Source organism: Anopheles merus, chromosome 2R, assembly GCF_017562075.2.
Source record: "Anopheles merus strain MAF chromosome 2R, AmerM5.1, whole genome shotgun sequence".
NCBI classification, from domain to species: domain Eukaryota; kingdom Metazoa; phylum Arthropoda; class Insecta; order Diptera; family Culicidae; genus Anopheles; species Anopheles merus.
In genome coordinates, this window is record NC_054082.1 from 59195525 (window position 1) to 59214072 (window position 18548).

The 18548-nt window shown below is 32.6% G+C and overlaps 1 protein-coding gene across 1 annotated transcript in view; it reads right to left on the reverse strand.

Annotated features, from left to right (window-relative positions):
• LOC121590281 (homeotic protein ultrabithorax) overlaps positions 1–18199 on the reverse strand; it is a 125167-nt gene extending 106968 nt beyond the window's left edge. The window contains exons 1-2 of the transcript XR_006004401.1: positions 17664–18199; positions 17482–17521 (exon numbers count right to left, since the gene is read on the reverse strand). The gene's annotated coding sequence lies outside the window, so the exon portion shown is untranslated. The remainder of the gene's footprint in view (positions 1–17481; positions 17522–17663) is intronic.
• Positions 18200–18548: the final 349 nt, after the last annotated feature.

Below are 18548 nucleotides of genomic sequence, written 5' to 3' on the forward strand. Positions count from 1 at the left end.
AGCTATCGTACTGTTTTCATTAAAATAAGCAACAGAAATGAGTTTAGTGTACGTAATTTCCCAAACAAAGGCCAAAATTCGCAAATTAAGCTGAGTGAAAAATCATCTTCAAATCAAGCAAACTCTTCTGAGTGTGGGTTGACGACAGGTTATTCAGTACTTTAGTCAATATTTTCATCAACCAAATACTTGCATTTTTTAAGATAAAATTGCGAATAAAAATTAATCTATTGGCAGTAATCCTAGTTACTCACACGAAAACAGCTTCAAAACTAAGTTACATTGATATTAAACACTGTTTTTAACACATCTTTGTTTACCACGACTATAAGGACACAACACGACGACTATAGGATCCATACTACCATTAAAGGTACAACGAAGCAATCACAAAAATATGTATTTTTTCGTTAATTTGATGCATTTCATGGTAAAAATGGTTGTGATTGCGAAGATAAAACATATTTCAATTGCTATGTGTTAAAATATTAACAAATTGTCCTTCCTGACAATTTAAATCCATTAAAACATATCTGTACCTCTATAAATTGCACCACTCTTGGTACGTTTACCCTATATATTAGGATTGTCAGAAACATCATTGATCCAACCATCCGTCTCATCCTGCATGAATGTGCTAGCCTTTTCATTTCTGTTTTTAAGCCTTGGTGGTATATTTTGCACCATTATTGTTATGCCCAACATATTAGGTAAAAAATGGTGACTGGTTTTCACATACATCTAGTTTAAATATTTTTTGTACTTTAGTTTCAGAAAAATCGACAGTTCATTTATGTTTGTACATTGAAGTAGATTTTGATTAAATTAAGGAAAAAATCATCGAATACACTGAGGAAAAAATCATCGAAAAATGACGAACAAAAATCGACACGTACAATTTATCTTCTGGATATTTTTCTTTTCATTTAAAAAGATATGTTTGATAATACCTTCTCCCCTCACATAATAATCTTCTTCTTCTTGTTTACCGTTTTCGATCAAGGGCTGCCTGTACCCACTAATGAAGTGAGCTTGGCTTTCAGTGACTTATTGTTACCATAACAGGATAGTCAGTTCTACGTATGGGGGCACGGTCTATTCGGGGCTCGAACCCATGATTGCAAAACCCATGTTAATTCGTACGAGTTGACGACTGTACCACCAGACCGGCCGTTGATTCTTACTCACATGTTTTTAATGTTTAAACTACTGCCTGGTGAAGAATTGATGATTCGCTCATGCATATCACGATTTAGACGGTATAACGTTCCTATGACTACGCTAAGATAAAAATATTTCATAAGTGTTTTTATGTATTTGTGCTACATTTAAAAAAATCGATGATATAATCGTTGAAATGATCTTATATTAGCTTTTTGAAAAGAGGAAGGGACTTATAGATAGTATTTTAGGTGGGTACTTTGATATTTCACGTAATAATAGAAAAAGTGGGTTTATATCTTTTGCCACTAACTTTTCACAAGCACGATTCACAAACAGAAAATGTTGGTCGATATAGTTCACCCAAATGAGGAACACGCGTCGTACATAGCGCAGGTAAAGCCATACAATGTTCAGGGACTAAAGAAACAAATAGGATGAAAGAAGTGAATTTATCGCCTTAATGGCCTGCTATATCTCTTTTTTATGGTTATAAGAAAAAGAAACATTTTAATGGGAAAAGAACCTACGGTAGCGGTTGCCTAAGGAAACACCGTCGAACTTTTCAAACGCTTCTCTTGCATTGAGACGCAATTCACGATCAATAAGGATAACGTCAGGCAAACCGAACACAACTTTTCGTTTCATCTACCGCCATTTTCAAAAGCATCTTTCGGTTTTGCGAAGTGAGCAGTCTGATTTTTTGTCCTTTTCTATTCATCCTTTTTCTTATATAATGGGAGCGGCACCCTAAGATAGATCTGGTGAGAAAAAAGATTTGCAATTTGGTGGTAATGTGTGTATTGCATGCTGTGCTATCCAAAATACATATCAAAAACAATATAAAATGATTTCTGCTCCCGGAGACCTTTCTCAAAAATAACTAAGGTCCAAAAATTTTAAGAAAATTCAAGGCAAACTTATGAATCTTACTCAGGAACCACTACTAGGAGCTAAAGACGCTCACTGTCCATCCAGCCCAAGAAACGGTGGACACCAAATGCTATCTTCTTCATCAAAGATAAGCAACATTTTAGAGGTGCGGTCACATAACAACTATTCTGGACATGATTTAATGATGAAGTTTGTATGCATGAGTTAGTAGTATACTTATATTTGGCGTAGCGTCTTCTTTCGCGAGCTTGCCGGCCTCTACAGATTTTTGAAGCTTTATTCAGTACCAGCACTACACAGCCGGATTGTCAGTCCTTACTACGGAAGGATGTGGCCTTATATGAGGCTTTAATTCATGGCGAGCATGTTATACGAGTCGTATGAGGTAACGACTATAATACAGGACTGCCCCTTATTATTAAACTATTTTATTGGAGTCACTTATCTTTGGCTATAAAAATGTAATGCTCGTCACATTGCCTTATTTTGCGAGCATTCTTCTCATCAACTCTTTCAAATACACATTCCGTTTAGATTGCCCTCTCTCCTGTTTCTATGCGTTACTAAGGTGAATTTTGCCTTCTTTCTCTTTTGCTGTTCATTTATATAGATTACTAGCTGATCTACCCGGTTTCACACGGGATTAAATTGATGACTCGTTTCATTTAAAAATAGAAGGATATGCAATCCGAGGAGTACAAAAACAATGATTACAATGATTTTGTCCCAAAGCTTCGATTCTTCTTATCTGTCGTAATAACCGTAGGTAATTAAGATTTGCTATGGCTATCATCCGCTTGGATACCACTGAGTTTTTGGTTTATCACGGAGTTTATTGGACCCACATACCATATATAGGTACTCCCCGATATATGCTTTAGCTGACTCAGTAAACCTGGTTTTACCCAACATATTATTAGTTGACGAATAAGTATTACAAGTTGTAAATACAGTTATCTGAGTACACATTTATTTTTTGTTATGTGTTTAAATTATTGACGTTTAATAAACATATAATATGATACAGAAGATTATTTTGAACAGAAAATAAGAATTATGATACATTGATATATTACATTACATTACATTTGCAAATAATTATATCATTGTAATCAACAGATAAATTCTATTAAGCTCTAAAACAAATATCGTGCAGTGGAGCACCGTTTATATGGGTACTTTTTATTCAGCTCTTCGTTTATCTATGCCGTTGAAAAATGACAGTTCGATACAAATTTGGCATTGAGTGCTGAAGAGGATATTTGAAAAAAAGGTTGTAAGAGCATATTGTCATAAAAAAAAATCGCTCTGAATCATACAATATTTCATATATTCTCTTTGGCAAATCATGAAGTTAATAAAAACTGGCTACACTTTACCAAAACATTATAGAATAAAAAACAGGAATTTTGTGATTAAATATATAATTCGACTCATTATCCGTCTTCTTTTGAGTATCCAGGCGAGATCGGGTCCCGATAAGCCCGAAAAAACGGCACTCCACTATATATTATAGATTTAAAACTGTTAGTCTTTCAATAGCCATGCTACCATGATGGCGAACGGCCTTTTTGTGGATTTTGCAAGGAAAATATATCATTTTATGTATTTATCAAGCTATAATTTGCACTGTTTGCGGAGTGCTCTAATTCTAACTGCTAAAACTATGGTCGAAAAAACTGCTTACCCTCACAACTTGCTTTCATGCGAGATCACTGGCGCTATAACGCTATCCCGATTGCTAGGCCTTATGCGAGCTCGCAAACTGCTCGAATCTGTTTTGCGGGTATTGCACGCCAGTGTAAACCACACTTCACACTGACTGTCAAAGTACTATACCCAGTCAGACAGCCTTCTGTTAATTTACCCATTCGATCAGTTTTGTGTCTGTCATAACAGTAATTTAAGAGCAATTTAGAGGTACGAAGTGTTGTCGTTTGTTTTCAGTGAAAATATATAAATAAGAACAAAAAGAGTATTATTTTAATGATCTTTTAGTGGAAGAAGACGTCGGCGGTGTGTTCAAAACTGTTAAATGTAAAAAACAGCCGAGAAATTGCGTTTATTAGTGCTATTTGTGCATCACCTTCTTTGGGTGAAGCGGCTGTTCAAGTCGAGTTTGCAAAAAAAAAAAAATACATTGTAATCGTTTGTATAAGTTAAGGAAAATGATTGTATGTACCCATTAAACTGTAATATAATACATTTCATGTTATTTATTACCAATTTGGCTAAAAAAATAAAAAAAGAGGAAGGAATAGGATCTGTCCAAACTACTCGAATAGGTAAATTAACGACTGCTAATTTACCATTAAATTACTCATAAATTACCGGTAATTTAGCGGTAAGATAGGGGTAAATTAAGTCCAATTTGTCTGACTGGTAGTTAGAAAATTGAAATTAAATTAAGTTTAGTGTAATATCTGAACGTGTAGTAAGTCTTACCACCTATTATAAGGTGTGTGTAAAGTTCCGTTGAAAATTATCCAACCGTTTTGGAGGTTGCTCCTCAAAAACCGTGACACCAGATTTATATATATATTTTGAGACATTTTCAATGAATTAACATACATCTTAAACTTTGAAACTTAAACTGAAGCTAGCCAGCTAACGAAATTTCCTTTCATTTTTGTTTGATTAATCTGAACAGAATCCTAAATGGCTCCTGACTCCGAAGCACCGTGGTATAGTCGTCAACTCGCACAACTTAATATCATGCCCGTCGTGGGCACAAGTCTAAAATGGACCGTCTCTGCGTAGCAAGGACGGACTATCTGGCTGCGTTGTAGTGAATTAGTCTCGAAAGCCCTAATAGGCTAAAAAAATAAAAGTTGAAATATATAGGGGAATTTTAAGTGATAAAAGTTATAAAATATATACGCCGGCATGTCCGCATAGGACGTTGCTCCAAGTAGATGAAACAGAAGATTGCTGAATAATGTCGCTCACATGGTACAACCGTAAAACTCACACATCCTTACAACATACCCATCGTGGGTTCAACAATAAGCTGTTGATAAGCAAGCTTGAACCAAGGACAAACTTGTACTGTAACAGCGTTTCGTATGGTCCTAAACAGTATTTGAATAAAAAACATTTTAGGGCGTATTTTTATATATTTCAGTGTATTGGAAAGTGGGCAATAATTGGATATAAAGTGTACAATAATAGAATTTGGAGTTTTCAGAATAAAGAATCTGATTGTTTGGAATACTTGGAAACTTTTTGCGATCGATTGCCCACTTGAATTTGAAAACAATTGCAAAAAATTGCACAAACTCTTAAAAAATATAATAATAAAGGCATTTACTATAAAAAATTATACATTTTTACATCAAGCCTATGGTAGTTGAGCTCATCTCTTACAATTTTTACCATATATTGTAACTATGGGAAACCTTATGAAAAATTCGAACATTTTTAGTTAATCTGTCAATGCTGCGATTAAAATCCACTGATTTAAATCTACTTGTGTTACCAAAATTACGAGGACCGCGAAAGACAAAGTATGGATGTTTTTTTTTCAAATACTGCTAAGGACCATACGAAAAGCTGTTAGATTACATGTTTGTCCTTGGTTCAAGCCGGAATTCTGCTAAATAAATAGCGAACTTGCACCTATCACCGCACGCCAATTATCCCTTGAAGGTCTCGCGCTGTTTCTCGCCCGTCAAACTTATCGAGAAGAAGAAGAAAACTATCCTTTTTAAAGGCATGTTTACTTTTTATTTTAGTGCATTAAAACGTGTTTTAATCTTTTTTATCATCATTTTTGTAGTATATATTTTATCTAGTATCGTTTTATATTTCGTTAACAATATTGATTCAACTACACATGCCACCTAAAGCCGGACACCTCATATTTCAACCTATTATCTGACTTTGTGGCACCATGGTCAGTTCCCTAGGCCACTTATCGGAAAACTTTTTTCATCCATCGTTGAGGACACTTTAGCTATTTCCCTGCAATAAAGCAGATCGATATCTTTTACAATCTCTTAATACCATTCATAAATGTGATAAAAGTGATAAAATGTATGGGGTCCAATGAAAGTTTCATAGCAAAATGACCTCGTAATTTGCCAATATTACCTTATATTATGTTAAAATCATTTAGTAACAGTTAATATTGGCCCATCGTTTTTTGTTTAAACTAAAAATAAATTGAACGGGCCTTAGAAATAAATAACAATTAAATTGTCTAGTACTTTTATGGATGATTTCAGCCACCAACTGTCAAACTCCACATAAAAAAGCTGACTAGAATCGTGAAGGGTCTATTAGGTTAAATAAGTTTTCTAAAATAAGTTAAATGCTTTAATTACAAATATAATCCAAAAAATATTTTAAAAATATAATACATAAAATACTTTTAGGAATTTATGAATCAATCACATCACACTAAGCTCTTAAGTACCTTCCTTCCCCAGGCAGAGCTTAGCAATGGGGTTTTTACGATGAGATATTTTTTTAATTGTTTTGCATTTGCTATTAACTCAACATTATTATCCTCCGAGCATAGAAAGAAAACTTGATTGATTTTTTTCCTGAATGCGTCAATGTTGTATCATTTTAATCTGAAAAATATATTTCAAAACATAATTTTTTTACAAATAGCGGCTTTTTTCTAATTCCTGTTCTTATGATTACGTAAAGTTGTTAAATTCCTCGTGTTAAATATTCAAATCTAATAACGCAATCCGATTTTATTATTTAAGTTTTTCTAAAACTTAAATATTATTTCTGAAACGAAAAAAACATTCTCTGGACGTGTTTGAAAAAGGCTCATACAGAACTCCAACTCACGTTGACTTGCATAAATGACATGTAATGTATGCAAGTCCTCCTAAAAAATGAGTAGGCATAAACCATAAATTTGTATAATTATCCTTTTAAAATATGTCGTACTCAGTTTGAGTAATTCGACCGTTTTCAACCTTACTCATTTCTTGATACATATCCGTTTCTATAATTCACATAATATTTTTCTGAGATAATGTATTGAAATGAGTTCCAAACGAACAACGTAGAGTTTTCACCACATGATTCGTCTGCGCTTTATATTTTGGTTACTAGTCCTATTTCATTTTGTTTTCTTTTATAATTGTGTTTTTTTTATTCAGGATCAATGGTACGGCCATATCGCTTACTAATGGAATGATGATAATTACAAATCAAATAAACATGATGTATAGTAAATGCCATGGTCGTATTCTCGTCGTATGTTATGGATGGCTTTGCAAAAAATATGTTTAAATCTATTATTTTAAGCTTCAGAACATTTTTGTTTAATGATATCATGCAGCTCGTTTAAGAAAAATCCACGTTCAATATATCAATCATTATGTTTGATTTGTTTTCTTTTCTTACCAGTTTCTTACGCTACGCTGCGCTATACTTTTGATGCTTCTTTTTACATTAAAATTCATTGATTTATCCAAAAAAACAGTATGTTGTTTTTGTAAGCCTGCATAAGTTCAATTCAGGCTCTTTAAATAAACAAGAATAGAGTTAATATACCAACAACAGTGATAACAGTGAATTTACGGGTTTTTCAAGTCAGCTTAGAATGTAAACGGTGTTATTCAGCGCGTGCTAAATGTTAATCCACATCAATCTGATATTTCATTTCCATTATCATAATTTTTTTTTCTGCATGATTTTCAACACGTCTCAAACTGGATTGAGTTTGACATTTCATTGTAATGTATTGAAAATCATGTGTATGAAAATCATACGTAAAAATTCTTGGAGACGGTGAATTCGAAAGTGACTTGGAAAACCTTGTAAAGTGATTCAGTTTTGTTGAATGATTAAAAGTGCCAATAACAAGAATTTTTGCCAATTCTAACATATAATAATTGGAATATATATTCAAATACGCAAAATAAATTGCGTGATATATTTTGATGGTTCATATTTTTGATGGATGTGAAATATCAAGTAATCTCTTTTCAATCACAGGTGCACCATTCAACACGAATATGAACTTACAAAAAACAATACATATTTTTCTGAATGCTCCGTTTGATTCCTACCGTCATCATATTACGGTAATCAAAGAAACTAAGCAAATCTTGTAAGTTGCATAAGTTGAATGGAGCTGAACTTTGAAATATATCTTTCATTCCGCTAGATATTAGAGTTTTGACAACTCAGAACCTGTTATAAAGCAACTCAGAAAGAAGAAATTAATTTTTCTGATTTTTTAGAAAGCTATACGAGAAGACAAAAATGTTCTGGTAAAATTTTTTAGAATAAATCTTAGTTTACACTGATTTTTGTGTTTAGTTTCCTACTTTCCTTATGAAACTTTAACAATTCCGGAATAACGTTGACACATTTCACAAAATAATGCATTGTTTGGAAGCTACGTAACGAAATGAGACTATTTTCATTTACGAGTGTTATAAAAGATAAGAAAATTTTTCATTTTAATATACATAACTGAAATACTTCTAAATATTCTAGCCCTTTTAGCGCCTACAGCCACTATTAGAAAGAATCTTAAGTAAAAAGACGCCTATCATCCTTTGTTGTATTTTTTCGGGATGCTTCTACATCGAAAGTAAAAAAATGATAGGGAATTATAGTCTGTAGTTATACTTCCTCTTTACCAGCGCATTATTTACATATGGATGTTTTAACTAACAAGGAAAAAACAACTTTATAGAAAATCGACTACTCATTGAAATGCGCATCAAGAGAAACGGAAAACACTAAACAAACAAGCAATCTCTCTGCATGGTGTGTATGTCTATTTTTTTAGACGCATGGCACCTTGGAACCTAAGCATCAGGATCGTCTATTAGCAACGTCAGCAACATTGGTTGGTTCACGCACCAGTTCTACAGTCCTTATACTCCAAAATGTTTTCTCTATTACCGCACAATTGAGCCACCCCACACTAATATCCCAGCTGGAATCGTACTGAATAATAAAGTTTATTTTTGCTCGAAGGAAATTGCTAAGATAAATCTTGGAAATGGGACAAGTCTTTTAATGAGGATAAATATTTCAGTTTGCTTTCTCCGTGGCACCATATCCTTAACGATTTCTTTGGTTGCTTCGTGCTTGGCTCCAGAACCAACCCACCCGCCGTATAAAAATGGCTCCTTCGATTTGAGAAACCAAGAAGTTAACGAATGTTTGCTGCAGGCTGTGCTACAGATAATGGCGTCTTGCGAAAATCATATCAATACTGAATATTTCTTATGCACAGCATTTGTAAAATAAAACTCAAAATTAAAAGCGAACAGCATGACGCTACGAGAAGGATAACGATGTATGACGATGTATATATTTATCTAGGATATGATAATTTTTTTATCCTAAGATATGGTTTTGAAGTTTAACGTTCAACCAGGCATGTTTAAGCGTATATATATATATATATATATATATATATATATATATATATATATATATATATATATATATATATATATATATATATATATATATATATATATATATATATATATATATATATATATATATATATATATATATATATATATATATATATATATATATATATATATATATATATATATATATGTATATATATAAACGTTATATAAAAACGTTTATGGGTCTATATGTATTTATACATTTTTATAATATATATATTTATATAAAAAGATAAGTTATACATTATACTATATACATGGGTATCTCAAATATTTTGTATGGAAAGTGATAACTGAAAAGTTCAAACGATATAAAGTGAGTAAAATAAGTGAAATATGTTTCAAACATTTATGAACTGGGAAGTGACTCAAAAGATACTGGCATCTGTCTGATTTACATTTGTAGGGATTGTGTTTTCATATTTGCATTTACCATTTTTGAAATATTTTGTTATCTATCACAACTACGTGTTTAAGCAATATGGCCAGGCTGTCCTTACTGAACTATGAATATTAAAAACAGTTGAGGTAATGTTTGCCTATTGTTGCCCACCATCCAATTATTTCACACCGCGTACAAATTTTTGTTTATCCACATATTTATAAAACAGCAATGAATGCTAGCATTTTTCTTCAAACATGGACCATTTCTGCCTCACAATTGTTAGTACTGCCGAAAATAGGTACATGGTAAATGTTGATTTTTGACATTTCAATGTTGTGGGCTCGAAACTGAAAAGTCGAAACTTAAAAAAATGACATACCTTTAATTTTTCTGAATAATGATTTAAAACCTGACCAGAACACTACAATGCGTAGGTCGACACATAAAACGACATTTATTGTATAAAATTTCAGCAATTACTCTATATATAATCCAATAACTTCAGAGAAAAATAATAATTTGTGTGCTAGCACTCTATAGCCGTCAAACTGTTTCTTTTCTTCAATGCCTACTTTGTTTGTAACTCACATCAAAGTGACTGCAAAAATTGCCAGCAAAATGACCAAAACGAGCAAATTCATAAAATTAATAATTTAAGTACTTTTCAACACCATCTTAGGAAAGTGAGAGTGTAAAACTGTTTAAAACATTTTTGTCTGCCTATTTGCATTGATTAAAACATGATCCGACCCGTATTTGCCGTTGCCGGCAATAGGAACACAACCTGCCGGAAATTGGACCAAACTGCCGAAAATGGGAACAAAATCAGTGTTTGCATTTTCATGAATATCTTTAAAAAATATATTTCCGTCGGCAAATAAAAAATAGCACAACGTAATACGATAGTTTATCGTTCAAAATCATGTCACTTTCATGAAAAATAATAAAAACTGCTGCACTAACCTGCCCAATACTGGTACATTTACCCTATACATACCAAAAATGATGTTTGCTTGATACAAATAACAAGAATATTGTGGTTTAATTAATCTCAAACATATATATGTGAAATAAATGAAAAAAATATGAAATACGTTGGTGGTTGGCTGTGTTCTTTAAGTTTGCAATAATTGACAAAATTATTCTGACAATTTACAAATTATGTGTTTCACATGTAACCATGAATGCTGTATCATATATAACATGGCATCAGTAAATATTTTTATTATAAATGGTTCTGATAATTTTGTACAGCGTTTAATAGTCATGTATAAATCGAAAGCTAAACAAAAATGATTTAATGGAAAATGTTATCGATGTATGTAAATTACAACAACAGAATGTATAAAAGAGTTGTCATGTTTAAAAAACTGAAAAAAGAAAAGGAAACTTTTAAGTTCCCATGTATACACTGAATTAAATAACACAAATGCCCTTACTTTGATACTTAACTAGAAGCTTAAATTTTCAATACAAGAAATGTTGATTTTTACTATGGAAAAATACATTTTTCTTTGCATAATCTCTGGGATACCCGGATAATCCGGTTTGAGATGACGGTTAATATGAAGGCATGCCATAACTGACACTTTATTTCAAAATAGGTTAATAATTTTTTATACTTCATCGACCATTGTGCAACATGACACTGCCCAGCGCCATCTTTAGGTCAGTTGTTAAAGTTAAACCAATTGAAAACTATAAAAGAGGCTAAGAATCATTATTATAGTGTTCCAATTTGCAAGATTTAGCTACAACTTGAATATTTTTCATAGAAATATTGTAATATAAATATTCTAAACTATTTTTTAAATTTAATAATGAATAAACAAGAACTAAGACTGCATACATACTCATTGCTTGATTCAGAAAACACAAACAATATTATTGTATTGTGAACAGATTTTCAATATAAAACTGAATATCTCAAAATAATGTTTATCTTTAATCGACTGCTGTGAATACGTATGTCTTGTTGTTCACTAACGGTAACGAAATGTATTAATCATTACTATGAAGCACAATGGTCAACTTGTTATCATTCATTTATAAGTATTATGGAACTAGAAAGTGAATAATGAAATACAGATATTTACACTAAATAAATTAAATTTAATTGAATTGTGTTCAAGATTCTACGGCTGAACCGTATGAACGAATGTGAGAACTGTGTAAATAATTCGAACAGTTCTTATTTCTTGCATTAGCTTTTACAACCGACAAAAAGATGGCGCTATTCCCTTAGCTTTGGACACTGTTCCACAAACTAAGCAATGTCGAAGATTTCCACATATTGTGAAAAATGTAAAGTACAGTATTTCCCCGAATTACGTGAATTCGAGTTACACGATGGTTTTGTTTTGACAAATACGAAATTCAAAATCAATTGCAGTTTTTATAAAAGTTTGAAATTGGCAAATAAATATAAATAACCAAATTCTCTACACGAATTATATGAAATCAGTAATAATGAACATTCAACTATTAAATTTAATAATATATAACTTTTTATCATTAATATTTTGAACTTACAAAACTTTTCAAAGCATTTCAAATCTAATTGAACTGAAAAGTTTTTGATTAATTTTTCACGGATAGTGTTGAAATGTTATAAATAGAGCACAGATTATCCCAAGATACGATTTCAATTTGGACTCCAAGTCAACCGCGTATGTCGAATTTTCGCGTAAGGCCGTGTTCTGGTAGCTATCGAACAAGACATCAGACGTGAACAAACGTATATAGTGCTATCGATGTGCACCGTCAGACATCTCGATAAAACAAGACAAATGTCGCGTCGAACCTGTCAAATTTTATACATTTTTCTGATGCAAGTGGATTTAGGCAATCCGTTGGTTGGGCTCTATCATGGACTTTATCTACAGCTTTTTGTTAATTAAATGTATTTTTTCAACGAAATTTAGGCGTAGATGATTTTTACAACATTAAACATTAAAATATAGATGGACAACAGCTATGGCAGAAAACAATATTATAGTTTGTGTTTCAATCGTAAAATAATTTAAATGCATAATTTTGATGCATTCCTAACCAAATCCTAAATCCTAAATCCTAATTCTTATTTCCTAAAATAGTATTCTTAATTTAAACATTAAAAAATGCATTTAAAATAGAATTAGTTTTCAATTAAACAGTTGATAAATAAAAGCAGTACAATTTTATCTAATAACTGTTAAATAAATAATGCCGCGTAACTTTTATTCCGATTCGTAACCGATTACAACACAAACCAACCTGGACACAAACCAACCTTGGTTTTTCCTTTGGTGTTCTTTTTTGTCTCTTTTTTTTCTTCATTCCCATTTTTTTTATTTTTCCTTTCCCATTTTTGTTTGCAATTCCTTTTGTCACATCACTTTTTAATTTGTTTTCACATACTGCATTGTACTGATTATTTTCTAATTTAAAAGTCAATTGATGTCTCCAATCGCTGTCCAGTCTATGTCGCTTGTTGTTTTTATTGTTGCTTAGTCTGATTTTTTAAATTCATTTTGATATTTTTGTTAATACGATACGATCATGATATTACTCAGCTTTTTTATGGAGTTTGACAGTTGGATTGCAGAAGCCTGAATCACAAAACTAGCGTGCGATTTTTATTCTAGTTCTTTTATTTTAACCCCAAAGAATTAGATTCGAGCAGCAGCTCAAATAGTGACAAAACAAGGTCGTTTTTTCATTCATTCCAAGGTGCATCAAAGAGATCAGGTAGTGGAGTCTAGAATAAAAGTATAAGTAGGCCAGGTGGTTTCCTCCAATATAGGGGCCCGTTCCGATTTAAGTTCGTATGCTGAAATTTCAACTTGATTGCATTGTATAGCAGTTTTCAAAGTAGGTATAATATACAGGTGGGCTTTTCCCAAGGTGTATGAATTTAGAAGGCTGATTTTCATCGCTTCTGTTTCTGACTAAAGGTTTTAAGAGTGTTTTGTGTATTTGCCAAGCCTCCAGAAAGCTTGTTTGAGCAAAAGTTTTCACTCGTCCTGTCAAAAAGATATGTTCAAATTTGGTTATAAAAAACATGCTATGAGACCACCTGGACTACATAAACTTTGATTCTAGATGCAATCACCCTCTTTAATACACCTTGGGATATGTGTGAACACCACCTTGTGCCATTTTTTCGAGCAGGTACTTGAATCTAACTCTAGCTTTTAGGCTAGAATAATCAAGACTGAAAATTGCAAGCTAGTTTTGTGTGCGGTTTTGTACAGAGTGTTTACATGATTTCAGCCTCCAACTGTCAAACTCCATACAAAAAGCTGACTAGAATCGTGAAGGACCAAATAGTTGGACAACTAATTTCTGGTAAAAAAAGGTCCATTTGACAGAACGGGTGAAATGGATTTCCATCGGAACAGATCGTTTTTCATAGCAGCACATACGTAGTAGATATTGGTCTCCTCCTCGAAGATGTTGTACCAAAACAAAAATGGAGATTAAGTCATTCAGATTTGATTAAGCTTATAATTACCAGTATTTCACGTGTTTGAATAACTTTTGGAGTTAATTGTTATTAACGACCGATTCGCTTGCAAGATGTTGTTCCCGGTAATTATTGATAGGGAGCGACACGGCCCGCGTTTTCAAGTGTGGTCAACGTTCAACACTGACCGGGCCGAGTACTCCCGAACGCTTACGATCGAAGCTGCGTGAGACCTCATCATTCTTTCTTCTAAGCCCGAGACAAGTGACGGATTTTTAGCTTCGTCAATAAAATATCGTTGCTTAAAAACCGCTTGTTTTGATAAAAACAACTTACTTCGGGTGAAAGAAAGAATCCCGTTGCCTTGTTGTAACATTTAGTGAATATAATGAAGATTTTAATGTTTTGTGTTTTCGTCAAGTTACGAGAAAGCCTATCCGAGCAAAAGTTTTCACCCGTCCTGTCTAAAATGACGTTCAAATTTGGATAATAAAAACATTACCATTTGCTCTACATACACTTTGAAAATTTGTATGCGGGGATTGACAATCTCTCTAATCTCAGACTTCTCCAATTTGAAAACCCCCTCTTATTTGAACATGTTTATAACTCCCTGCACTATCAGCAAATTTGTCTCCTCTAATTTGGAAAGCCTCTAAAAAATATGTCCCTCATATCAATAGTCAAAGCTTTACATAACATTTTATAATTCTTTCAAATTTCTATGAATTTTTCATTCACTTTCAAACTCTATGATTTTAAAATACCTTTGTTACACAGTCCCATCAGCTCTCAAATAAGCGAGAGTTGACTGTATATCGTAGCTATGAAAAAATATCACCAAGTTCAACATAACAATATAAAACCATGAAGGAGAACAATACGAAATAGCACATATTTGGCAGAGCAACAGATATATCTCTTCAATTTTTGGGTAACAATCATCTAGTAACTAGTTTGATCTAGGCAGTTTAACATTTGTTTCCTTTACATATGACATTTTGAGAGTAGAAGCTTTGAAATTAATGAAAAAAGAATTATTCAATGAAACATTGCAAAAGACGGCTGATCGCATACTTAGGGAAAACATAACTGATGTTCTAAATCATCATAAAACCTGCGCACAGTGATAATTAGGTAAGATGAAAGATTTCGGCACAATCCCAAAAAGAAGTCCTAGAAAAGTAATATAATTTTAAAGATCATAGGTAAACGCAATAGGTATTATCAGTGTTATTCGATTCCATGCTTCTTGTGCAAAGGTCATTTGAACTGAAGGTTGACATGTGATCAAACTTAGTTGCACGACGTGTCAGTAATCCTAGCAGAATAAATTAACACACACACACACACACACACACACACACACACACACACACACACACACACACACACACACACCAAATAAAAACAAAATGTCTACAAAAACTACTTTTCTTCATACAGCACACAGCCTGTAAGCAAATGTAAAAAACAACTATTCTGATTATAGGCTCAGAGTATTAACATTAGTCTTTATTCATACTGCCATAATTGCGCACAGTCCAAATGCCTGACAATTTTTTAGCATCTTTCTGTTATCGTGTTTGTGGTAAAAAATAGAAGATCTAGTCAAATGAAACCAGGGCTTGATCAGATAAAAGAGTCAATATAAGAAAGAGATGAACATGAAAATCGAAAACAAATGTCTCTTTTCGGAAAAAGAGACAAACATGTAGTGCGACACGCAGCCATGAGTTGATTACAGAGCACAATACAAAACAGAAACTATAGAACGAAAAATGCATATTTTAAGGGTGTATGCTTTTACCCTGCGCAGACATGCTTTGTTACAACAATTTCTATATGAATGAAAAAGATGACCTGTTGTCTCAAATCTCTCCTTCAAGGTAAAACAAGGCCAAAACTATCCTCTCAAACGTTATACATTGGAAAAAAAGAGACAACTCTCTATAACAAAGAAACCCCGATCCATCTCCTCCAACCGGGAACAAAATTTCAGTGTTTATCGTAACGCTTAAATTTAATTTTTAAAGCAGTGTTTTTGTAATAAAATGCTATATGTTAAGTCCTATGGTTAACTTAAGCGTGTAATTTCTACCAAAATGATCTGAATGATCAGTTTTCTTGGGCCATACATAAATTTCTTACATCCAGTTTATAACTTTCTATTCTTCTTGCAATTGAAGGTATACAACGTGATGATAAAACAATTAATTATAGTTTACTCGCTATAGAAAATGTGTTGTTAACGATAAATTTAATTTTTTATTGTGAGTATTGTGTACATGAATTTACTTACAAGATTTCAGCATAACAATGTTAATAGATGTATTATATTTACCTGAAACAAAAAGAGAATAAATTTGTGTTACATATTTATAATCCATGCATTTATTCTGCAATTATTTCATGCTTATCATTCATTTATTATGTTCTATTGTGTATATTAGGTATTATGAGATGAAACAAATAAGATATACAGAAGATTTGAAAACAAAATGGTTTAATACTTTGATTTCTGATTCAGATTCAGATGACTGTGTTTAGAGCTTTAAGATCAGATGTGTTTAAACACATTTGCTCTTGAAGCTCTAAAACTGTTTTTCAAGACTGAAATGTATCATGTGAAGAATTATGTTTTTTGTTATGAAAGTAGACATTTTTGAAAAAAATAAATTTTCAAAATAGTGAAAAAAAATTCTAAAATCAGATTCGGATAAAAAAGGGTTTCGCCGGTGTTGAAAAAAAACTTGAAGAGATAGAGTACAAAGGATTTACATTTATCTTTACGTGTCAAGAGAAAGTTTTTGACCTTCGTGTTATAGCTACAAGCAATTTGGTAAGGTTAATAATCATTAGGCACTCCTCCTCCAAACCTTTTTTTACCTTGCCATGCTAAAGTATTTTTTTGAAATTGTTGGAATGGAATTGCCTTAAAACCCTTATTCAATCGAGACAAAAGTAAGGTTTAGTTTCGAACAACTTTCACATGAAATTTGTATATCATTTGATCCATGTATATCATATTCTTATTCATATTCTAATGTAGAAGATTGATAGCGTATGCACACTCGATAATCCGCATCATTTTAATTCAAAATTTTGACAATCGAATTCATGAGATAAGGGGTCAGGAGTTTTCGGTTAAATGAAATATCGTTATATAAAAACATATATACCTTTTTATTGATATCAGCAGCTTCTAGAACCAAAGCAAACCTAGGATGTTTTAAATTCATCAAAATATGCATTTAATTATGATTTGCGTAGCGTGACATAAAAGCATGATTATATAAAACTTGAATGGAATAAACTTGAAGAAATCGCAAATGACACATGCAAATTTTCAAATCGTACTTACACTATCAGCATACACAATTTACTTATTAACTAAGTCACTTTCGGCCTATTTGGAACACTCGTGAAATAACTCTCTAAGACATGTACACTTTTGATACAAACAAATGTATGATGTATCACATTAGCGCAAGACCTCAGATCTAATTTATCACATAGCACATATATCGCACAAATATTTTTCAACTGACACCGACACACATAACCTTTTAAATAAAATGTAAGCAAATAAAACAAGTATACTTCAGAAAATTTGTGATTATCAGTCAATTTCACTCAACAACCCACAGCCAAACAAAGGAGAGTCCAAAAACAGCAAATGCTATGTAATCGTGCGTTCAGCGAGCAAGAACTAACTCTCAGCTCGGTACGCTGTGAACGGAAATCTGCAGACTGTCTACATCGGTCCTTAGTTGGTAGAACTGTCAAAAACCAAGTCCGATAGACAGTGATGGTGGCGAAAGACGAAGTCTAACAGAGAGCACAATAATGTTATGTTTTTTGGTAAGCCATGTGGAGAGTTCGAGAGGGAGAGTTGAAAATTATACATTTACTCAGGAGATCACACGCGGTATGGTTCCAACGCTTCGTAAGACCGTTAAAATGGAAGGTGGTTGCGATGGAGACACAAGCAAAACCAGAATTTCTTGCCAGCTTTGATAGAAATATTGTTAAAAAGAGTTTCTAAGGCTCCGGCTTTCCCAACAAAACTGGCATCGCTTTTTACCATATTTGCTCAGTCACAAAATGTTGCTATATTTTTGTTTTGCTACATAAGGTTGGCTGACGCATTTGCTTCGCGCAGCATTTTCGGTTGGGAATTTTTGGTCCCTTTTGTTTGCTGGTTTCCTGATTCAATGCTCCAGTTGTTGTCCTTTTCTTTTCATCG